Source organism: Phycodurus eques, chromosome 1 (assembly GCF_024500275.1).
Source record: "Phycodurus eques isolate BA_2022a chromosome 1, UOR_Pequ_1.1, whole genome shotgun sequence".
Lineage (NCBI taxonomy): Eukaryota > Metazoa > Chordata > Actinopteri > Syngnathiformes > Syngnathidae > Phycodurus > Phycodurus eques.
Genome location: NC_084525.1, coordinates 7,631,655 through 7,657,358, shown reverse-complemented (window position 1 = coordinate 7,657,358; position 25,704 = coordinate 7,631,655). Strand labels below are relative to the sequence as shown.

The following is a 25,704-nucleotide window of genomic DNA, read 5'->3' as shown; positions in this document are numbered from 1 at the left end:
TGATGGATGAAATAATTACATAATTCAGAGTCCATCAGTTGAATCAGTCATTAATGAATCATTCGCAGACATGCTACTTTCTATGTGACATGTCCCTGCAATGTTTAAACATTCTCCTACTGATGCACACAAACTACAAATGTACAATGTCGAATCTAGAGATGATATATAGGAGAAAGCCCCATCATTTTGTGGTCATCAGTGCATTCATTCCCATGCTTGTGAATGTATCTGTGCTATGTAATAGTGAAATCAACCGAGACACATGCTGATAACGGCCCAAGCAGTTAAGCCGTGATTGTCATATAATGCACACAGAGTGTGAATCAGTTGCTCAAATATGACAGTATTTGTGAGGTCATAAATCTCATTTTAGCAGTATGAATAAAAAGGATAAAACTGCATCATTGCAGCTGTCTCACTGTAGCCCATTACAGATAAATCTCACATTTTCTAATCACGGAGGGAAAAACGTAAGAAAATAAGATAACAGGAAAACAATTACAAAGTGCTGGTGGTCAGTGACTTTGAGGGCATAATAGCTGACTCCATGTACGATAGTTAAAAAAAAGACAAAATATATTCATAAAGAGAAGAAGATGGCTCTGGCAAAATCTCATCTAAATCGGTACAAGAAGTAGTTTGTTCTGTTCTGCACTTCACTGAAATAATATATTTGACAATAAAGCTTAATAAATGATTGTATTATTTAGAGATGAATCAGAATTAAAACACTATTATAAATATTGTTGGAGTCTAATTCATTGGAATGTTTTATTTTTTCGCTCGAGTAAAGAGCTGAATCTTTAAATGCCGGATGGATAAAGAAGAAGCTGAAATGTGCAAATTCACAAGAAATAGATGTATTACAGTATTACAAGATTTGTTACAGTGTTCCAAAACAAATTACAGGGAAGACATAGCACTGCATCTGCGTAATTTATTCAAATGATCGTCCCTTTACGTTACGCTCACCTTCCGAGGGCTGTTCTCGTGGTTTACTGTAGGATGGAAACATTGTGACGGGAAAAAATAATTGCGAACAAACGAGAAAGCACCTTAATGCCTCATAAAACAGAGATGGCAACAGAGTAACGATTTCCTCCACCCATGCTAGAAAACACAGCTAAAGGACAAATGACAGTGTGAGACGGCGCAGCCAGTTCGCTGGTCATCTAATAACATTAAACTCACCGAATGCCATCGGACGCAATATCTCTTAGACTCTCTTTTGATTTCTGTCCTTCTCCCACTTTTAAAGCCGGCAAGAAGAACAAGAGAAATAATAAAACATTAGGGGAGAAGAGGAGGCTAAAATAAAAAAAAGACTAGTTGAAAAAGCAAGAGACTGATGAAATGAAGGAACAAGAGGGATGGTAAGAAGGGGATCCCCTATTTTTCAGACCAAGTTGTGGCCTTAAGGGGCACATATTAAACTCTGTGTGAGGCAGACCCTCACCCTTTACTACTCTGTCATCCTATTCAGTAGGGAAGCTGTCACAGTTAATTTATATTTTATAGGCCAACCAACAGTCTAAGCAGGTGTAAGCTCATGGGAGACTCCTGTGCAGCCCTTGCTCCCCCCTTGTTCCGGCTCTCAGACCTCAGATGTGACCCGTCGCTGGCATGGCGTGTGTTTGGATCACGTGTTGTACATGTACCCGCACACGCAAGCACTGTCCCCCCGCCCCCCGAAGAGCAAGGCTGAGTGGCCATCACACTTACTTACTGGATTCGTGATGCTAGCCTATATCCTTGAACTGAGGAGATGCAGCGTGGCACAGAGGGCTTATTTTTCATAGTAATGTGATCTACCTGTCCACTGACAAAGTAAATAACACCATACGAGCTGCCGTTGCATGCGCCCTGTTAGGGAAGCGCATTAGCTTTCATTCTCCTGTCACCAAGCTTAGGCAGACACCACTTACACCTGGAGATTGCTCGACGTTAAAAAGCTTTCAAAGTCCTTCATCCTCTGCACCAAAACAAACGTGCCCTTTTGTCTTTTGAGTCTCTAATAGACATGTCAGGCATGAGTGCCATTCCTCACTGTCTGGAGTGTCAACGTGTGTAGAGGGAAAGAGCCACAAAAGCGAAGCGCACAATGAATCTCTTCTTCTGGTCTTGCCGCTTGTGGCGGCACTTTGCTGACTGTGTCCCATGGGTGCCAAAGGAGGACAGTACCTTGTGTCGCTGGGGCCACTGAATAATCTGCTCCAGCCATTCTTCACAAATTTCCAAAGAGGAGCTGCTTCTCCCTGGGCTCCCCAACCGCCACTGACGTCCACCTTCTGTTCTATGGTGTCTAGGGCTAAAAATGGGCCCCGCAATGGCCCATTTAATACACTCCCTTGGCTAATTCAACCCGATCGTCCTAATAAGGAAAGGAGAGGTCATCCTATAGATACGGATGTTTCTTTGAATTACACATACACAATGCGTCATTCCTTGCGCTTAAGACAAAACATAAACATTTGACATCACAATATTATTCCCAAAATGGCTGTTATTTAGACATTTTATAACAACCATCTTAATTCCCTCACACCTCACTCAAAATTATCGAGTAAATCAGTGATATATTTCACTTTGCAATGTCATTTGAACATGCAAGTTAGATATTCACCACAATGTTTGTTTTCATTCAAGACGAAATTCATAGTTCAGTTGACCGATCAATTTAAGATATGAGTTGGCTTGTATATTTTGAAATTACAAAGATAATGGAATGGTTATGGCTCGCGATTTGCGCCTATCATGAAGTGATGAACAAATAAAAGTTTGAAGTTTTATTATATGCGTGCACATTTAATGTGTCATGTTGTCATTTGGGTTGCCAGTTGTCAATGTCTAAAAAATGTACATAAAGGTATCGCACATTCTCCTGCCATTAAAAAATTAATTATAAATTATATTGTTGGTGCAAAAACTGCTGCATGCAACTTTCAGACCATGTTTTGTCACACAACTTTTATAAATTTCTCAGAGAAGAGAACCCGATGGAATTCCTGCCAAAATTATCAAAAGGGTTTTACAATTCAGGAATGCCTTTGTTTAAAGAAAGAGCCATGGACTGCTTGGAACCATCCAAAACCAGTTACTCCTATTAGGAGTGAAAGTTAGACTACCAAAAAGAAGCAGCTTGCCGATATTGTCCAAAAGCATACAGAAAAACAACACCCATCCATCGTTTGGACATTCAGGATTAACATTTTTGTGGTGGTTCGACACAGCCTCGTCTCATTTTGGTGGGCTCATGACCTGCGCCACACTGCTTGTAGTTTGCTTTATTGTTTCAGGCTGGGCTGGGCAGCTTTAGGAGGGGCACTCATTCTTGCGCACATGCAAGCAATCCGCAATCAACTGGGTTTAAAGATCCTGCCGGATGGACGAGCAGGCACCAGATGATTTAACCTTCCACAAACGGTACTTCGGCCTCCACGCTTGTTTCCTGTATAACCTTTTTGTCTGAGAATTCCTGGTTTTGATTCCTTGTTTTTTCTCCACCAGTGCCTTTCAAACGTCTCGTCGTTGTGTCCCTCGCCCGGCCTGGCTCTGCATTGTCTCCTCGAGTCTCTCTTCTCCTCAACCGACCCAAGAACCCCCTCCACCTTCGTGATCAGCTTTCCTGCCTCGCCCCAGCAACCCACCCAATTACTGCTCGCCCTGTGACTCTGTACACGTAATCTCCCCTGATATATTAAACGAAACATCCACTCTAACCATACGCCTCATGTTCACTTTTGGGTCCACATCTGCAGCACTAAAGACGTCTGTAACAATTTTCCTGTTATTCTAAACATAAACCTTGAGTGTTTAACTGCTACACTAGAAAAACAGAACCACTGCAACTAATTTTCCAATAAATGTTTATCTTGCACAGAACACAAGTGACATGACCCCTAAGGAATGTAATGTTTGAGGGTGATAGGATCGTGGTGGGGGTTGGACACGAGGACAGTGAGAGAGGCACCAGGAAGTGGATGCCTTCGACTTAAAGCACCTTGACAGGTAGATCTCTTGTGAGGCACGAGGTTCCACCCTGGGGAACATCTGGCTAATTTCCTGTGAAAACAGCAGACGACCTACACAGCACACTTTCTTCATCTTCCGTGAACGTGTCATTATGTTTTTTTTCCTGCTGGAATTACGAGAGATGTACAAAAGAATATTTGTAAGGGCAGTGACTATTCAGCATGGCCTGTCATCTTTATCTTAAATTGACAAAATATTCTTAACATGAAGACACAAAGATATGACTTTCTTTCATCATGGTGTTTTATTTCCATATACTGCACACAAAAGCTTTTAAATTTACCAGCAAAATTAAGAACATTGGACTTTAACATGTCACGTTTGGTGACTGGTTAGCACATCTGCCTCACAGTTCTGGGGACCGGGGTTCAAATCCCGGCCCCGCCTGTGTGGAGTTTGCATGTTCCCCCCGTGCCTGGGTGGGTTTTCTCCGGGCACTTTCCTCCCACATCCAAAAAAACATGCATGGTAGGTTGATTGAAGACTCTAAATTACCCGTAGGTGTGAATGTGAGTCCGAATGGTTGTTTGTTTTTATGTGCCCTGCGATTGGCTGGCGACTGGTTCAGGGTGTACCCCTCCTCCCGCCCGAGGATAGCTGGGATAGGCTCCAGCAGCGCACGACCCAAGTGAGGATAAGCAGTCGAGAAAATGGATGGATGAATCTAACATTGTCCTAATGTACCTAATGTTGTGGTCTGAGAATTGCAAATTAACCACAAGCATGTATGTGTCAAGAGACGTGATATTCCAGTCATCCACATGGAAAAACTGTGCAAACAAAAACAAATCATCTGCCCATCTTGATTAGTGAGCTACTCAGGCAGAAGAATACAAATGTCTGACGACATAAACACTTGTTCGCGAGCTAAGTCTATATTAATGGCAGCCTCCAATGAATGTTTCCCTTGCATGGAACACATGGTGATCGTAATTTGCATGTTGCCCCCAAGGAAGAGCTTGTAAGTCCCAACAAGCAGAGAGCCATGCAAATATAGGGGGTGGGGGAAGACAATGAAAAGTGGAAAAAAGAATATGGGAAAAAAAGGTGATAAAGTGAAAACAGGGGTTGTTCTCAGAAAGGTCAGACTGATTGCCTTTGCCCAAATATGCTGGCCTTTTCAAAATTAACTTGGCAAACGTGATATTTTCCATGAAGGCAGCATCATGAATCAAAGAAGCATCGACAGTTCATCCCTGGAAAGCAAAGCAACTTCACTCCCCTCATCATCCGCTGGCCCCACCCACACTCCTTCTCACCGTATACATCTGACATCTTCAGTAATTATGTAATTAACACCATGGCAGGCCTAATTTCAGAGATAGCATGTTATAATTGCATTTAGTCGTTTATTAGTTAAGCCAAACATTTGATACATTGTGCGCAGGTGCAGAAGGAGGCCGATTGCTGCACTTTTTTTTGTTTTGGCAGGGGGGAGAGGGGGGTTGCAATTTTTGTGTCTTTGGCTTTAAATACTTTCTGGAAGGTATTGCTAACAGGACATCCATCCATCCATCCATTTTATGAGCCGCTTATCCTCACAAGGGTCACGGGCGTGCTGGATACACCCTGAACTGGTTGCCAGCCAATCGCAGAGCACATAGAAACAAACAACCATTCGCACTCACATTCACACCTACCGGCAATTTTAGAGTTGTCAATTAACCAAGCATGCATGTTTTTGGGATGTGGGACAAAACCCAAACAGGCACGGGGAGAACATGCAAACTCCACACAGGCGGGGATTGAACCCTGGTCCTCAGAACTGTGAGGCAGACGCTCTAACCAGTCTCCACCGTGTCGCCGCTAACAGGACAGGCTTTTGTAATTTGTCAACAATTACCGGTAGCCCTCACTGATACAATCCAAATATTTGCCTCGGATAAAGCAAAGATGCAAACTTTCAGTCCTCTTTCTTGAAAACAACATTTTGTATCAGACTGAAGTAAATATCGGAATATTTTCTTTCATATAAGAGCAGGATATATTGTTTTCCAGATAGCATTAGTTAGTCCACTGGCTCAAACGTCTGCTCCCGAGTTTCTGTTGACAATAATAAAGCATCATCGCAATGAGCAGCATCATTTAACCAATGACAAAACTGCTGCTATCACCACAAACTGCGACTTAATTAAAATGATTCCAGTCCTTGTTGGACACTATTACTTACTATAACAATGCTTAACATTATTGTAATGTTACAGTCTGTTTAGGCATACAGGCGATTCGGTCTCAGTAAGATCAGATCTGTGCCGTTCTCTGTGATGATTCCTTCAATTAAGCCTTCCTGGCAGCTGAGGCCAAATGCCTAACTGGGCAGAATTGGAGCCGCCAGGAGCTCGAGGCAGCAGTGGGCTACACTTCAACAGCTCATTCATCAGGACCGGCACCAACACTGGGCCACCTGTTCTAACACTACACAAGGATGGATCCATTTGCATTCTGCTCAGACTGATCTCTTGACTTCTCTCCACTTTCGCCCCCCGCCCCTCCTTCGCTATACGTCTACGTACACAACTTTAAAGTTCCTCAGAGGCAGCCCTGGCAGATAATTGAATAGTTGGGTTTGATTTAGCCTGAAATCAATTTGGGAGGGGGCTTTTTATTCATTATGCTCCTTGGCTTTGATACAGAGCTTAAAATCCCTCAAACCTTGGCAGAGGCTCAAATATCGTCAATTGAAAGTGAAATGAAGTAGCCCGCAGTTGGATGGGACGAGGGGGGCCTTTTGTCTGAGGCGGAGCTGACCTAGCCTCCTCCTCCTGCTCTTTTTTTCCTCACCTCTCCTTGTCTCATCCTCACCTTTTCCTCTCCACTCCTTTTGCATCTTCTTCCCACCCCTCCCTACCTCGCCCCTCCTTTTCCTCTCCTCCTTGGGAGACTCTCCTCTGTGCTCTCTGTCACCACCAGGTGCTGCTGTGAAATAAGGAGAGAGGCATCGACAGGAGGCAACCGTGCACACATTTTGACATTTTAGCCATTTTCCAGTAGATGTGCGTACATGGGTGGACGTGCACATGAAGTGATATGTATACTTTGTCAGCATGTATGTGTCTGCCTGTTTTAGCTGCACATGTGCTAAACCCATACACATCCCTTGTTCTTATATGCATCTTTGTCACAGAGTGGCCTCGACAGCAGGGCTGACACATCGACTGCACTCAGTTATACTGTAAATCAATGTAATGCAATATTCGATACGTTACACTGCATAATGGAGCATTATACCAAGCTGTACTTGAAAACAACTTGGTGCTGTTGTGAAGAAATATGGAGGTGCTTGAGCAGAGGCACATTCACTACGCTATTCTATTAGTGTTAGTGGAATCTTGAGCACAGTGGTGGGTTGAATGGCAGCTTTCAATCGAGAATAGAATCCCATCAGGTGAACAACTGTCTTACGTGAGTGGGATGCACAATTGTCTGTCATTGACGGCAACAGAGGGCCAGATTACCGGCGCTTTTCTCTGCATTTAAAACCGATTCCGTCCATTGGAATGCACACACCCGCTTTTTGACTTGAGTCTGCGTCTGACTGCTGGAGTCTCTGTGTATCTGTGAGCTTCTCTGACCTTAGCAGAGTGTGTTTGCAGGGTGTCGGAGCCGCTAATTCATCTGAGACAGGTCATTAGCTTGCTACTCAGCCAGCCAACAAGCAGCGGAACAAGAAACAAAGTTTTCAAGGAAAGACAAGCAGCCCCCATTCGAGAGCTATCATTAGTTTCTGCCTTTCAAAACTGCTGAATTGGGACACTTACCTGACTTGCCCCATTTTTGCGCCACAGGAGCAAAGATGGTGATGAATGGTTAGAAGAAACTGTCACTATATCAGGAGAGAAGAGGGTTAAGGACACATCCGAGGCAAACTGTTCAACTTTAAGCAACACTAGCATAAAAAAAACTAAGCTGAATGCTTCATGCTAAATCAGTGCTACTAATTTGCAGCATTTGGGTCAAAATTTTGAGCATCCTATTTAAAAGAAGAACAGAGCATGCCCATTACAACTATTACAGACTGCCAACGTTTGCCATGTGCATCCACAATTTTGCGCAAATGCAAATGTATCTAATTCAAAGCGGAATGAAATGATAATTACTCTTGTGCATCTTCTTGCAGGGACAGCTTCTGCGTTGATTGACAGCCTCAATAAGAGACCCCTGCACTCTGTTTCCACACCCCCGCCGAGACTGGTCAAACCCATCGTCTGGTGCCTCCCAGGTGGGGCACGGGTGACACCCCTCTCTAATAATCCTGGCCATCACATCCATCATGCCACCCCGCTCACCCCGAGAGAGGGCACAACCAAGGGAATCTAATTTGGCAGCCTAATTGAGGAGCAGGGCTGGCCGATACCCCGGCTACGAGGCTGGCTCTGCTTGGGCAGGCTCCGGGGACGTCAATAACACTCTGTGGGTGTCGATTCATCAGACTTCCTTAATGTCATTAGCCTTGAGAGCTTGACTTCACCCCGCTCTCCTTTCTTGCTCCCCCTTCCATACATCCATCTCCTTCACCCCTGCCGAAAACCTAGACTACACTCTCGCACATGCTCTCTGAAACCTCATCTACGCCCACTGGCTGAGTGTATCCATCTCCCATTCTCATAACCTTCTACCGCTCTGCTTTGCACCACCAATAAGAAGCTCACCTTGCCTAACAAAAGTTCAGGACTTGCCTGGAGAATTGAATCTCTTTGTTTGTGTTTGGAAAATGAGTATGTGCCCTATTCAGACTCTTTACTGTCCTCCACCTACATTCTTTCACGGTCTCCTGCCCTCCCTCCTCTCCCTAATATACTCTCCAACAACGTGGTGCATATTCCAGCTGTTTATTAAACAAAGCCAAAGCGTACAGTGAGCAGGTGACGCAGTCAATTACTCCACAATTACCTGGCTAATTATGCAAAGAAGGACAGAGAGGAGGGGTGGAGAACACCTTGGCAGAGGTGGCTGGGCTGCGTTGGCAGTTGTTGGGGCTCTCGAACGGCAAGCGATGGAGACCTTGAAGTGACGCTGCCAGAGAGAGTGCAGCTCTGAAGGACAACGTGCCCCCTCACCTGCCAACAACTTCGGCAAGCATCATTCACACCTACATCAGCAAGCTCAAACACGTCTTGGTACACTAACGCCCCAGTGCTTGTCTGCATGAGCCTGCAAGTCCCATTTGATATTCCAACCCCTCCATCCCTTATTTTTGTAGGTAACAAAATGTAATATAACAGTCATGTGAGCTACAAATGCATTTCTTGGGGCAAACATACCGGTAACCATGGTGGAGGAACAAATAGGCGAAGGGCCTTGCATATTCTCTGACAGGGGTTTTATGAACTCGGATTGAACATACTTACACTGGCAGGGTGTACAGTAAATTGTTTGTGTCAGCTCATCACTTAAGGAGGCTTGTTGATGGGTATAATTCTCCCAAGCATGTGGCTTCTCCAAATCGTCTAAAAACTGCCAACCCCTCTTAACTCCCTCCAAGTAACCTGCTGTGATGCTGTGGCTGGAGTCTTGTCCGTGGTCACTAAGCTTTTAGTTATGACTCCCACAACGCGTCACTTTGGCTCACCCTCCTGTCTGTGTTACAGCTTAATTCATAAATCCTCCATCAAGGGGGACGTTCAATGACCAGCCAAAGTAAAAAAGCAGAAGGGAAAATATGGCAGAATGTAACTGATTTCAGAGCTGGAGAAATTTGCTAGCATTCTGTGGTATGTGAGGGAAAATGAGCATATTTACCTTTGGCAAAGTTCTTTTTGTTTTCTGTCTGTCCACCTGTGATGACTGTCAGCAGGCAGAATGAAATGGTCACATGACAATACGGTTTTAGTGATGATGGCCACAAGGAATTACCTCACAGGTCCGTATCTCAAATCTGCGGGATTATAAACTCTATTTAACAGAGTGCCGCCGAGTTTTATCTCGGGATTTCACTCTGAGACAGAGCACAGTACATGAGGAGGGAGAACTAGTGAAATGTCCTTCAGCTTTATTACCCAAATGTGTTTAAGGCAATCTTATGTGTGTGCATAGCACGCTGAAACAGAAAGACAGCCACTTCATCACTGACCACTACCCCCATATGCGCGCCAGACTTTTACAGGACATGAAATATTTGCACATGCCCAGTCATCTAACGACAATTTAATATATATTATCAAACAACATTTTGAAAATTATCATCTCATTAGATGGCACACTTTTGTCATGGTGGCATATTCTTCCATTTCTTTAAAATAAGCTTTCAGGTGAATAAATTATAAATCATCATCAAAGGCACATTGGCTGTGTCCAAGTTTTCAGCATAATTATTACCCAGCGCTTGACCATGATAACATGTGAGAGGAGGTGAACATGCTGGGATGCAAGTGTGGTCCAGTGATGAACACCTCCGTGTCCTCCCTTTATCCTTATCCTCACTCTCTCATGCCCCGCCCCCGGCGGGTATTGATCTGATCAGCCGGAGCCATGATTCATGATGTTCTGAGTGGCCCTCCCTCACCACACACAGACACAGCTCAGTCATGCTCTCCCTTATCTATCTGTCCATCTGTCTGGGTCTGCCGTGCGGCCTCAGCCAAGTCTACCCGCTGTCCAGGGTGACCGTCAGTGGGTTCTTTATCTGATGATTACACTGGACTCTAACTCTTCTTTAGGAATAATAACATTTTGACTACAATAGGGTATGCAATGCACAAGATTTAATGAGGCTAAATGTAAAACCATAAGTTTCATGTTGCTAAAATAACATGGTGTGATCAGTTCTTTCAACTTAAAATTTATTTTCCAACGGCTATGGAAAACCTCACAGACAAGCACAGAAACGACACTTTAGCTTCCTTAGGGGGAGAAGAAAAGTCCCACTTGTGTGCGTGACCACCTGCCAGGAAGGTTTCATACGGCTCAATGTTAGCAGACCCATGGGCAATGCAGTTTGATTTTATTTATATAGCGCTCATTCACATTTAAAGTTATCCCAAGGCACTTTTCATATGGAGCAGGTCCAAGACCATGCTAGTTCCTCAGACATTAAAAGAAAACCAGATGAACCCCGCGTGAGCAAACACTTTGGCAAGAAAAAAAAAAAAAAAAAAAAAATCAAAACTACGGAAGATACCTCCAACGGGCACCCATTTGGCTCGATCAGTCAGACTAAAATAGAGGAACAGAGGAGAGAGAGAGAGAGAGAGAGAGAGAGAGAGAGAGAGAGAGAGAGAGAGAGAGAGAGAGAGAGAGAGATTAGGGGAAGGAACAACAGCTGCACCAATAACAGTAATGAGAAAAAGACTAATCATGGAAAAATTGGCATAAGCCCTTTACGCCCACGAGGCTGTTTGTATGGCAAACTAGGGGTGCTGCGGTCTTGCACAGACAGCTGTCAGAAACAGGAAGTCAAGGACCAAGACCAAGGCAATTACTCCAACAACAGCACTATAAGGATTATGACACAAGTTCATTTATAAACATTAATTTTGCTATTGAATCATCCCCCTGCCCCTATGATGCAAAACTGCCACTGAATAATATCGTAGGTGCCGGGTGTGTGCTACTCTACAATACAGTACGTCTCTTTATATTCAGGTGTCACCTCTCAAAATCTTTTGAAGAAACAAAAACAAAGGAAAGCTAAAGACCGAGGAGGTGAGCGGGAGCGAAAGGCAAGAGATGTGTCTAGGCCTTCCAGCAGCAGGGGCACATAAAAGCCTAGCTGCACCCAAAGCCCCTGCTCCAATGTGTAGAAATTAATTGAGTGAAAAAAAATTTGCTGTTTAAGGTTGAAGTGGGTTATGGGAGGCAGTGTAACAATTGTTTTCTGTTTGCCAGCGGGTATATATCGTTCATTCCGACTTTCTTTCTCCTCTCCGCTCAGCCCTGCTTTGCTACCCCACCCTCCCTCACAAGCCATCCACCTCCAACCCTCTCTTGCGCTTTTATTTTCCACAGTATTTTTCATTCCCTTTTATCCCTCACATTGTCAGCATTTGATTATATCTGAAAATCAAATTTTCAAGCATTTACAAAACAAGGAGCTCCAATATTTATGTATTTATTTATTCATATATTTGCTTGTGTGAATAATGAATGTGAAGACTGACTCACACATAAGCACAATAACGGGGATTTCTCTCCCCTGAGAGTCTATGGCCATGCACCAAATGTACAGATGCAGTATGAGGTGCGCGCAAGTATGCGATGCGAGGATGTCAGCAGGCCTACATCTGTCTAAATCAGTCTACACGATAATAGTGCATGCACGGTTATCTGGGAATAGTGACGCTAATGTGCGACCAATGTCAAAACACAAAGTAGAACAAGCTTAGCATCCCCTCGGGCTTAAACAAATGTCCCATTCTCTCTTTACATGCAAATAAGCAACATAAACCCTCACATATCTGTTGGTGTCGCTATCTGCTTTTTGCTGCGACTCTATCGAGAACACGCACGTCAAAACACAAGCCCCCTGCCTAAATGACAAACATAGCTTTCAAGTGCAACAATATTTCAAGAAAAACACAGGCGCAAGTGAATGTACAAATCCATTTACTGTAGATCACAGTGAAATGGACAGTAACACTGATATAGCAGCCAGGAATTTAAAAAAAAGAGCTGTAAATGTATGAGACAAACACAAGAAAAGAGAAAAGCAATATAATCGGGTGGAAGACGTTTTATACGCAGCGCTAGTCCCTCTGTTGCCCAAAGCAAAAGGGTTAAACCTGCTTCCTGTTTTAAACTCCTCCTCCGGACGCTTTCATGTAAAGCAATCTTTCACTATCACTGTGAGGAAGGCCTAGATGCTCATACCCAATAATTCTATACAAACACTTAACCATTCTGTTTGAACTTTGCTGGTACACTCATTACACCTCCTTTGAAGACTGAACGTTGGAACATTGGTACGTTTTTGATGCATTTATTAGCTAAAACACAGAAGCAAATTACACCAAAACCTCAGCGTTGCTGGTTAATAATACATAGGCCAAGTGCAGTAAGCTGGCAAAAGAAAGTGAGAATTAAACTCATCTCAAAAACATCAATTGCCAAAAACATTTTTGCAAATGAGGTAGAAATGCCAAGTGGGAGATAACTGCGCAGTTGTATGAGTAACGAGGAGATGATGTCTCTGTGTGATTCTTACCCCTCCGTGTATAGCAGAATCTTAAACAACAATTCTGCTGTCCCTATTTGAAGGCTGTAAGGGGGAATGTATCATTTTATTTTATACAGTATGTACGTCCAGCTTAAAGGGAGAATTCTTTTTAAAATTTTTATGAAGAAACCACTGCACCAAAGTCAGATGAACGTATCAGAAACAGAAGGCGTGACGGACGAGGTGTCAATCATTTGCTGTGTAGTCTTGGGCACACTCCGGTCACCCATACAATTTCCGCAGCCTCATGCTGACTGGACAACTCAACTCAGTTTTATTTATAAATCACTTTCAGAACAGCCGCAGCTGTACCAAAAGTCTATAATAATAATAATAATAATAAAAACCCAAACAACATCTCCAATCAAAACAGCTCCCTTCACACTGGCACTTTGAATACAAAGGTGCAGAGTTTTATTCACTCTTGGTGCAGATGTTGTTTGAAGCTGTTAGTAGATGAGAGAGGTGCAAGATTGAAGTCTCTCTCCATTGACCAACTGGGATTGAACAACCGGGCAAGACAACCAAACAGAAGCAGAGCGAAGGGACCTCAGGCAGCTGAGAGGATTCATTAGCGATGCGGAATTAGCAGCAATTCTGCTTGACAGGTATGCTTATCAACTCTGTTTGATCTTTAATTAAATATACATTCACAAAACTAAAACATCCACCCGATAAATTTAGTGTTATAGTAACACTACATTACGAGTCATGCTACCAACGTAAGCAACCGTGACTAACGTTGGCAAGTTTACAGTGCTACTGCTATCTTAGTATGGCTAGAGCTGCTATTTTGTTGAAGAAGGAAAGACAGACAGACAGACAGACAGACAGAGAGACAGACAGAAAGAAAGAAAGAAAGAAAGAAAGAAAGAAAGAGAAAGAAAGAAAGAAAACATCCTTGGATATGGCAAAATGACAAAAGTGGTTATGAATTGTATGCTCAAGACAAAATTTTGCAAAGGACCTTCATGCTCATGTCAAGGAGGTGAGGGTAAACAGAATATGAAATGTCTTTCTTCAAACAACAGAAGAACTGTCTTTGAACTCTAGATATTAAATGGAATCGAGCAACAGTTGGAGGTGCAGATGGCTCCGCAGATATGTAACTAGCTTTTGGTGGTTCTTTTTGGAGAACTGCAAGTTGTTGTGGATGTGAGCGAAGGAAAATGGACTTGTGAAAGCTTCTCATCTGGGTAAAAACAAACAAAAAACAGTCTAGAGGGATTTGTGTAGTTTTGCGCTTAAAAGAACTGAAATCTTACGCCAAAAGACCAGAGACATACATTATCAAGCCTACTTCAGTATACTACGTTCGGCAGTCAAGTTGTTGGGCAGAATCCTCGCATCTCCAAAATCCCTACTTTTCAAGAAAAAAAACTAACAAAAAAAATTCCATTGTTTGAGTTAGCAAATAGTGCATTGTTGAAGTTGGCATTATACCTTACACAGTAAAGACAATGTGGGGATAGACCAATACTATCGATTTGTGTAAAAAATAGGGTTTCTGCCTCACAGTGACGATATATCACATGGGGAGTCGACAAATATATGTGGGAACTGCTCTATTGGATGCATAAGAAGCTCGTCCTTGTTGACAAGTCAGTATGTGACACTAAACTGGAGCTACTTTAGTGTATGTAGGCTCAAATGGAAAGTATAATAAACAACACATTCTTACAAAGTCTGTATTGTTATGCTTAAGTTTTTTCAAGGCTTCCTTCTCCTTCTTTCCCTACATTGTGTTTGGATTTGCCAAACTCATCCCATAGGAAACAAATATCTTGAAGAAAAAGTTGATTACTGGAACCCATTCAGTAATAACACACATAATGAGTGACATGCAAAGTGCTGGAAAATATATATATATATAAATATCTCTCAGAAGATCTCTCACATCCAAATTAAGCTAAACTCACACTGTGTCAAGTAATTTCCCTGACAGCTCTCTCGAGTTCACGGGAAAAGAGAAGGGAAGTGGGGAGCTGCAGAGGGCAAGCTCAATAAAGCTGCAAGTCTATAGATGGAAGTCTTCAAGTTTTGCTACAAATTAGAATATCTCCCTGGCTGTTTTCTTGGGGATAGTACCTCAGTCACCTTCATAATAAAGTAGGGGTCTCCTGTGGAGACGCCGCAGCGTGACAACCCTGCAACACGAGGCAACAAGTGGCAAATTAAATTACAGAAGGTGTCGATAATGCCCAGCTTTTTGACAGTCCCCTAATACATGTGCTCTATACAGCAACCTTTCCAAAATTATCCCCTCAAGTCCAGCTGCTGGATTGAAATGGTGATAGCGAGGTCAACATGAAAGGCAGCGTGAGGGCTTAACTGCTGCAGGGTTATTCCGCAATTGTAAGAAGCAAGCAAAAAAAAAAAAACTAATTACAGTAGGCTTAAAGAAAAAGGATGGGTAAAGTGGACTTCACAATGGTAGGGTGGGGGTTAGATATTCATGTGAGAATGCTTTAGTTCAGTTGCTAATAAAACAGTACAACCCCCATTATAGTATTATGCTGGGGATAGAGCAGACTTTAATCTGCTCTGCTGAATATAAAAAGTGCAGATACCTAAAACGCAGGGCTCTATTACCAACCCAGCAAGTAAAAGCCAAATAATACAACCTGCAACACGTTCCAAAAAAGCTGGGACAGAGTCATGTTTACCAATGTGTTACATCACCTCTTCTTTTAAACATTTGGGAACTGAACACTAATTGTTGAAGCTTTGTAGGTGGAATTCTTTCCCATTCTTGCTTGATGTACAGCTTCAGCTGTTCAACAGTCCGGGGTCTCCGTAGTCGTATTTTACGCTTCATAATGCGCCACACATTTTAAATGGGAGACAGGTCTGGACTGCAGGCAGGCCAGTCTAGTACCCACACTCTTTTACTACAAAGCCACGCTGTTGTAACACGTGCAGAATGTGGTTTGGCATTGTCTTGCTGAAATAAGCAGGGGCGTCCATGATAAAGACATCGCTTGGATGGCAGCATATGTTTCTCCGATGTATCACAGATGCTGGCTTTTGAACTTTGCGTCCATAACAGTCCAGATGGTTCTTTTCCTCTTTGGTCCGGAGGACACGACGTCCACAATTTCAAAACAATTTGAAATGGGGACTCGTCGGACCACAGAACACTTTTCCACTTTGCATCAGTCTATCTTAGATGAGCTCGGGCCCAGAGAAGCCGGCGGCATTTCTGGGTGTTGTTGATAAATGGCTTTTGCTTTGCATAGTAGAGTTTCAAGTTGCACTTACGGCTGTAGCGCCGAACAGTATTTACTGACATTGGTTTTGTGAAGTGTTCCTGAGCCCATGTGGTGATATACTCACATTGATGTCGGTTTTTGATGCAGTGCTGCCTGAAGGATCGAAGATCATGCAGTGATTTCTCCAGATTCTCTGAACCTTTTGATGATATTATGGACCGTAGATGATGAAATCCCTAAATTGCAATTGTACATTGAGGAACATTGTCATTAAACTGTTCGACTATTTTCTCACGCACTTGTTCATAAAGACGGTGAACCTCGCCCCATCTTTGCTTGTGAATGACTGAGCAATTCAGGGAAGCTCCTTTTATACACAATCATGGCACCCACCTGTTCCCAATTAGCCTGTTCACCTGTGAGATGTTCCAAACAGGTGTTTGATGAGCATTTCTCAACTTTCTCAGTCTTTTTTGCCACCTGTCCCAGCTTTTTTGGAACGTGTTGCAGCCATAAAATTCAAAGTTAATGATTATTTGCTAAAAACAATTACAAACAAACAAATTAATATAGGTTGAACATGATTTGCAAATCATTGTATTCTGTTTTTATTTATGTTTAACACAACGTCCCAACTTCATTGGAATTGGGGCTTTGATAATAAGGCCTTGGTGATGATTCCATTTCTATATGGAGTGATTTTCTATATTATGCCACGGTCAAGAGAAAAGCCTTCTGCTTGCTTAAGCATTGTTACATCATCGGTTCACTCAATCACTCAACTTATAGAAATAATAATAATAATAATGCTTTACACTTGTAAAGCGGTTTTCATGATATTCAAAGATGCTTTACAATTGCACACATTATTGATTCACTTCACAGTCATATCTGGTGGTGGTAAGATACTTGTGTAGCCACAGTTGCCTTGGGGCAGACAGAAAAGAATGGTGGCTGCCATTCTGCGACTGCGGACCTTCCGACCGCCACTCCCATACATCCAACTACATCCATTCATGGGTAATATTAAGTGCCCAGGTACACAATGGCAACATGGGTTGAAATTCCTAAATCACCATCAGTAACCAGCTTACCTCAAAAAAGAAACCCCAATTCAGGTCATGTCTTTGGAACGTACTGTATTTGTCACAACTTCTTACCAGTCACAGTTTAATACTGTACAATGTATGTAATTGTACAGAGGTAGATTGATAATGTATGCATTAATTTAATTTCCCACATCAAACAATCCATCCGTCAAATTTATTTTTGAAACGGGCCACATTCTAGTTATGGTTTCCTTCAGAGGGTAGGCCCGGTATGACTGTGAAACCATATGATTGTTATAATCATATTATTACATACACATACACACACAAAAAAATATCGATAAGTAGTTTTAAAATCATAAGTCAAGGATCACAGTTTGTTCAACTATTGTTCAAGTTACTGTAAAAAGGGTTTTAGTAACAAAAAAAAAACGTAACATATCTCAAAGTAATAGTTTATTACATCTGACTATTTTAAATTTTGGTACAAATTTTTAGCAAGACTCATGGAAGTTGGCATGCCTGATTTGCTTTCACCGGGCACATAAAATGATGTGGAGGGCCGGCTCTGGCCCCCGGGCCTTGAGTTTGACACCTGTGTATTAATGTTTACCTCATATTTACTGGGATAACTGAGAGCTACAAAACCATAAACATCCAAACCCTCTCTCACTCCAGAGTTTTCTACATGCGAGCACAGGATTAAGGCTTATAACCATGGCAACCGTTCTTCAAAATATTACACATACTCCTCCACAGTCACATATCTCATAAAGAAGTGACGGCTGCTTTGTGAACTCCAAGGCAAAGTCCTAGAATGGTGAATAACAATGCACGGTTCCAGAAGAGGAGCAAGCAGGCAAACAGAACAACTGACATACTTTCTTAACAGCGAGGGTTACTGACCGTTATCTAACTGATATCCCATAACTTTGAATATTTACATAAAATATAATACTTCCTTTGAGCAATACTTGAATGAGCTGCATGATCTTAATTTCACAATTGATTTGGATTAGGGGAAGCGAAAGCATGCATGTCACCTCTCAAAAACAGGTCTTTGTTTAGTGGCCTCTCACATCTGGTTGGCAATCTGCTTCATTTGTAAATCAAAGCTATCACTGCTACACTAAATAACACACAGTTCTCGACAAAACAACTCCATTTCACAAACATAAAGATGATTAATACCCCAAGACTTCCCAGTCCAGTGTAGGCCCTACAAACCCCAATATAGAAGTCTATAAGAAAACATGTATGTCAAAATTTAGTCCAGCTAATATTTTTTTCACATATCAATGCAATTGGTGTGTCCCCATGTTGTCTGTTATTTTTACAAATTATTGACCAAATTAAAGTAGTGAAAATAGCTTGAGAACAAATCTATTAACACTCTTGAACGCATCTGACCCGCAAGTGTCGGAGAAGTGTTTTGAAACTCGGCCTTTTTCCTCATACCGTGCAGCATGTAGTTGTAGTTACACTGCTGAGTAAGCTCATAGTTTTAATAAAAAAAACAAAATCACTCATGGCTCTAAGACCTTTGAGAAATAGTTTGGGAAGATAACATAACCACAGTCATTTGCTTTTGTGAACTATTAAAGGCTTTTGGACTCATTGGGTGCGACATGAAGCGCAGACTTTGATGTGGACGGATGATTTTTTTTGCCTATTAAATCAGTGATTGAATATGATTTTGGGCTGTGTTGTGTTGATGTTGGTGCACAACGGCATAAGAACACAATATAAGGTATAAAAACAACTTGAATGATGCAGTGTTTACCCAAGCAAGATGGCATTGTTTTGGATTTCATGAATAGTAGTTATTTTGGAGATGAGAGGATTATGCCTGACAGCGATGATATGCAAACAAGATATACGATAAAACATCCATCCATCCATCCATTTTCTGAGCCCCTTTTCCTCACTAGGGTCACGGGCATGCTGGAGCCTATCCCAGCTGTCATCGGGCAGGAGGCGAGGTACACCCTGAACTGGTTGCCAGCCAATCGCAGGGCACATAGACCATTTGCACTCACAGTCATGCCTACGGGCAATTTAGAGTCGCCAATTAATGCATGTTTTTGGGATGTGGGAGGAAACCGGAGTGCCCGGAGAAAACCCATGCAGGCACGGGAGAACATGCAAACTCCACACAGGCGGGGCCGGGGATTGAACCCGGGTCCTCAGAACTGTGAGGCTGACGCTCTAAGCAGTCGGCCATATTAAATATTAAATATATTTGATTCACAAAAGGTGGGTTTTGTGAATCTCCAGGCACTGGAGGTGGGTTTTCCCCAGGCACTCCGGTTTCCTCCCACATCCCAAAAACATGCATGGTAGGTTAATTGACAACTCTAAATTGCCCATAGGTGTGAATGTGAGTGTGAATGGTTGTTTGTTTGTATGTGCCCTGCAATTGGCTGGCAACCAGTTTAGGGTGTACGCTGCCTCCTGCCCGATGATAGCTGGGATAGGCTCCAGTACGCCCGCAACCCTAGTGAGGAGAAGCGGCTCCGAAATGGATGGATGGATGATTCACAAAAAAAGTTAGTATGAGTTGTAAAAAGTAATATGAATGTGAAGGTCATTTGCTGTTCGAAACCAAAACAGTAAAGCATCCACGGTGCAGCCACAAGCATCAACTCCCTTACAGTCTTTGCAACTAATGTTTTGACATTTGTCTTCATTATTATCAATGAACAGAGGCGATTGAGTCACCAGCATGCTCTATTAGCTTCCTTCATTGCACAGTTGCACAGCTGAAATCACACATTAGGGTGGATCCATCGTGAAATGACAAGTTACGGGTGCTGAGGACACAGCAGCCGATTATTTAGGTGTCGGAGCAAAGGGTGAAGGGACAGTGGGGGAGGTGCCAAGGCTGCGATGGATTTAAGGAGTTGGCCAAGAACTGCACTGAATATAAAGTTGTTGGGGTTTTTTTGTGGGTAGGAGGTGTCCATATGGTTGAAGCAGCACAACACACCTTGAGAAGAGAAACTCCTTTCAATCAGTATAATTAGCCCATGGTAATTAAATAAGTCAGAGGCACTGCCACCTTCACTTAAGAGAAAATCGATCTACGTTTGAGGGAGTTTATTAAAGCTGGCGAATAATAAGGGAGATAGTGTAGGAGGGGTGTTGGTGAGGAGGTGGGGATGAGCTTTCTAACAGCTAATCAGCATAGAGAAAAACAGTCCACGCAAGTTTGTCAACAAAAGAGGAGTTTGAGATCGCTGAGAGAATTCAGGGGACACTCAACGTAACTGCCCATGATGATACCAGAACCCTGGATTGAGATGAGATCCCTCTAAGTGAATAAAGCCAATCAGAAAACTGAAGTCCCTTCCACATTGGTTGACGCTGGACAGATCCGTAAGACCCTCATGAAATTTGGGGTGGGTAAACATCTCTGGCTTGGTGGTCTTTGGTGAGATAATCACTGATGGACATCTCTCCTCAGGTGCCCCAAAAGCATGCTGGGTGCCGCGGGTGCTGCTTGCTCATTTATCCAGCCGTCTGGCCAACTCACCTGGAGTGATGGGGGATACGTCAGGAAGGCAGGCTGCTATTTCACGGCCTGTTAAGCGCTAATTCTGCAACATGCCCTGCGCTCCAATTTTAGGGAACAGGGAGCATTACCGCCCAGCTCAAGGTTCTGTCTGTCTGGATGGTGGACTTGGAGGGCAGTGGAGGGTGGAGGAGAGAAAGGGCAGTTGGGAGAAAGAGAGGTGGAGGACAAAACAGAGCCGTGACATATTTGGTGAAGAATTAAAAGACTGCGAAACAAAAGAGCCGCAGGGGATGGACGAGACAGAACACAGTAAAATGTGGAGATCGAAAGGGGAGGGGGGAGAACAGTGAAGCCTTGGTCTCCACGGCTTGCTGAGCCAGCACTGCAAAGCAGACGGGACAGATATCTACTCTCGCCATGCCGTTAAACCTCTCAGCCTCTCAAGCCCTAGAACATCCATCCATTTTTTATCCTTTTCCTCACAAGGGTCGCAGGTGAGCCAGAGCCTACGACAGGGCGAGGTACTCCCTGGACTGGTCCCCAGCCAATCACAGGGCACATATAGACAAACAACGATGCACACTCGATTTTTTTCTCTGTAGTATAAAAACAATTCTTTGCGGCTTCCGTAGGACGAAGCTCATCGCTGCTGTCGTGCACTGTTTACACTGATGACATGGCAACGAAGAGATGGTGGAAGCAGCGTGAAATCAAGATCCCACAACTGTATAATATACCTGTAGTCTAGAAAGAACGCAATACAAGTGCCCCATCAAAAAGGGTTTTCTCTGTTTTGGGGTGGGGGGCAATAGGGAATGCCTAAAGCCTCTTATTTTCCTTACCAAAAATGTTGAATATGTTAGGCACATTCCTGGTATGGACCTGGAAGGTATACTGTTTGCTGGATTTTTATGTATGTATGTGTGTGTGTGTGTGTGTGTATTTGTCTGGATTTATTTATTTATTTTGTTTTACATTTTTGGGGACAAAGGTTTTTTATTTTTATGGAGGTGACACCTTTTATTTATGTTATGTTCAATAACAATTTTGTTGTTACATATTAATAATTATTTAATGCATTTAGGGCGGCCGACTGGTTAGAGCGTCAGCCTCACAGTTCTAAATGCTTTTTCAGCACAGCATGTCTATCAGGTGGGCGGCACGGTGGCCGACTGGTTAGAGCGTCAGCCTCACAGTTCTGAGGACCCGGGTTCAATCCCCGGCCCCGACTGTGTGGAGTTTGCATGTTCTCCCCGTGCCTGTGTGGGTTTTCTCCGGGCACTCCGGTTTCCTCCCACATCCCAAAAACATGCATAAATTGGAGACTCTAAATTGCCCGTAGGTGTGCATGTGAGTGCGAATGGTTGTCTGTTTGTATGTGCCCTGCGATTGGCTGGCAATCAGTTCAGGGTGTACCCCGCCTCCTGCCTGATGACAGCTGGGATAGGCTCCAGCACGCCCGCGACCCTAGTGAGGAGAAGCGGCTCAGAAAATGGATGGATGGATGGATAATGCCTTTTTTTTTTTTTTTTAATTATTGATGTTAAATCGTCAAACATTGAGAATGTTGGTTGGTAGTTCCCATCCATAAAAAATGATTGTCGTGGCCATTTTGAGGATTGTTTAGCCTTGGCAAAAGTCTTCAATCTGCAGAATAATATTCTACTCCTGCATTGCGAGAACTCATCATGCCTTCTTCTCATTCAGTTGTCAACCACTTTGTAATACACATTACCACCACAATAAGGACTAAAGTGAAAAATGATTGGTCACAACTTATTAAACTTCCAAGTTCAAACTTAAAACTCAAGAAATCCACCAATATCTTGCATTTGTGTAGAGCCTGCACAAGGGCTTGTCACAGAGTGAGAAACTTATCTTTCACCTAAGTGGTTTTATACAGTATGCGAACAAAAGTAATCATATCACTTTTGAAGACAGATTAATGTGATTTGGTAGGGTGACAGCCGTTTTTGTTGTTTTTACTAAAAGGCTAATGAAATAATAATGTATAGCATCGCATTTCGAAAGCACTTCAAAGCATTATGATTTGAAGAGCCACTTATTTGACAAGTGGAGACGTGAGACTGTGCTCACCTTCCCTCCAGCAAATTGCCTCTCCTGATAACACAACAAATTAGACAATCGAAAAAAAATATAACCACAGAGTTCCCGCTCCCTCTCAGGTCTCTTTGCTCGACTCAGTGAACAGCTTCCATGTTAATGTGGCTTATGCTTTGGTACATTTTTATTGGTGGGTGCATAAAACAATGGTTTGACAACAGCGTTTATATATAACTTTTATTTCTGCGTATTACTATGCAAAGGCAAGCAAAGTTGTAATAGTCACTAGTGCATTATGAACACGTCAAGCAAAAGGTTTGATGGAACCTAGGGACTCTAGTTAATTTCACAGTCATATTTGGGAGATATGGTTAGTTAAAAGGGAAGAGACCCAAGAGAGAGTGTTTGGAAAGGTGTAAAAGAAAAGGTTTTTCGCATATTTCTGCTTTAACAGACCTAGTAGATGCTCCAAAAATAAGAACACCTTATCCGCCTTCACTTATCAATTGAAGACTTTATTTTGCTGTCAACAAATTATGAAAATATGGTATTAATAAACAAAGAACACAATAGACTTCAGTTATGCAAAAGATTGGCGTTGTTGAAATGTAAAAATTTTTGGGGAGAAGTTGGAAACAAGGAAGGAGGTTGTATAAAAAAACAAAAAGCTAGTGCCCCTTTGCTGTGTAACGCTAAAAAAAATAGATGCTAAAACAACACGCTCCACAAATACGACACGATAGACATCCATCCATCCATTTTCTGAGCCACTTATCCTCACTAGGGTCGCAGGCATGCTGGAGCCTATCCCAGCTGTCATCGGGCAGGAGGCGGGGTACACCCTGAACTGATTGCCAGCCAATCGCAGGGCACATACAAACAGACAACCATTCGCACTCACATGCACACCTACGGGCAATTTAGAGTCTCCAATTAATGCATGTTTTTGGGATGTGGGAGGAAACCGGAGTGCCCGGAGAAAACCCACGCAGGCACGGGGAGAACATGCAAACTCCACACAGTCGGGGCCGGGGATTGAACCCGGGTCCTCAGAAATGTGAGGCTGACGCTCTAACCAGTCATCCACCGTGCCGCCCACACGATAGATATGCTGTGCTGAAAAAGCATTTAAAAAAAACAATTGCTGTAATTAGCCATTGTTTCAAAGCAGTTCAATTTCAATAACATACATTAAAAAATAACATTTTTGACGAACCAAATGCAAAAACAAGTATATGTTTTCCAATACTTAGTGTATTATTTTTTTGTAAGGTGTGTATATATCCTAGAAAAGCAGATTTCAGCACAGCCCATATGAACGTAACTACAATTTATTACAGCCTTATTGATCGAGGTGAGCTGACTACCTGTAAGCCCTCCACATTGCTGGAAGTATCAGATGCTGTGAAAATATGTAAGAGTTCAAACAGATGGATGTGGAATGTCCCAGCAGCTTATCAGACCATTGCAGGACCAGCGATGACACCGTGCCATTTCCTCAGAGTGACAAATATCTGGAGGAGTGCAACAGTGAGCAAAGCCCCTGTTGGGAGAATGCCTGACTTTCTGTCTATGTCACACTGTGTGACACAAACACCGCTGCCTGAGGTATGTGCTACATGTCATGTTTGTGTGTGTTTTTAGGAGCACACATAAATCAAAATCCTTAACACATAAATTCAGTATGTCATATCTGCTGTACATCTCAAATCCTGTTCCACTGGCAATAAAGTAGAACCCAAACTTCAGCACTATAGACAGCAAGGGAAGCAAAGTTTGGCTTGGAGTGGAATTGCTGATAAATCAGCATAGCCGCCTCAACATTGCATGCCACCACCACAGATCAAGCAGAAATAAGCCAGGGAGAGCCAAAAATAGATACAACTGTGTGTTTTATGGCTTGTATGGGAGGTGACTTGGAGTGAGGTGAGGGAGCGCTCGCTGCTCAGTTCTGCTCTGAGCAAGCAAGATTAATGTAGGCTCTCTGGAGCAACGGCAACATCCAGAGTCTTAATAAGGTACAAACAATTGTCTCCACTCGACTGGTTTCCTAGGGAAAACTATTGTTGTGCTGCATTGTTTGCTGCTGAGGCTCCTCAGAGACAGCAGCGTGCGGCTGTGTCCATTATTGCCGAGGGAGAGCTCAGTGGTGGCAAAAAGGTTGCCTCGCAGCAGATCCGAGCCTTGTTTCCATCAAGTTTAGAATGCTGAGGTAAGCTTTGGAGTGGTAAATTTGGATCGTGCCAGATGGTGAGATGCGAATAGTGTGGCCATCGTAGACGTGTGAGAACATGGAAACCCATCAATAAAAAGGAACGCAATACATTAAACAGAGGATAATGGAGGACATGTAGCATTTTGTGTTCATTTTTCTTGGCGTGCGTCAGTTTATTATTATTTCATTCACTGCCATGGACATTTATATTCTTGAACTGTAATCAACCGTTTACTGTAAAAGATACAGTATACATTCTTCAGTTGTGTTTTTCAGTGGGTTTGCGTGAAAGAGGGACTTGCTCAGCTTGTCTGTGAACCACAGTAATGATCAACAGATCCTTGTAGATGGCAGCATTGCATCGCTTTGGATTTGAGTTCAGCGCAGCTTTGGAATAGAAGCTAAAGATAAAGAGGTGAATCTCGGCTTGTCACGTCGATTGTGAGGGAGAGAAGTGCCAA

The 25,704-nt window shown here is 42.9% G+C and overlaps 1 protein-coding gene across 8 annotated transcripts in view; it reads right to left on the bottom strand.

The window, feature by feature from the left end:
- Window positions 1-25,704, bottom strand: part of camta1a (calmodulin binding transcription activator 1a) — a 383,457-nt gene that overhangs the window by 135,401 nt on the left and 222,352 nt on the right. The gene's annotated exons all lie outside the window — the stretch shown is intronic.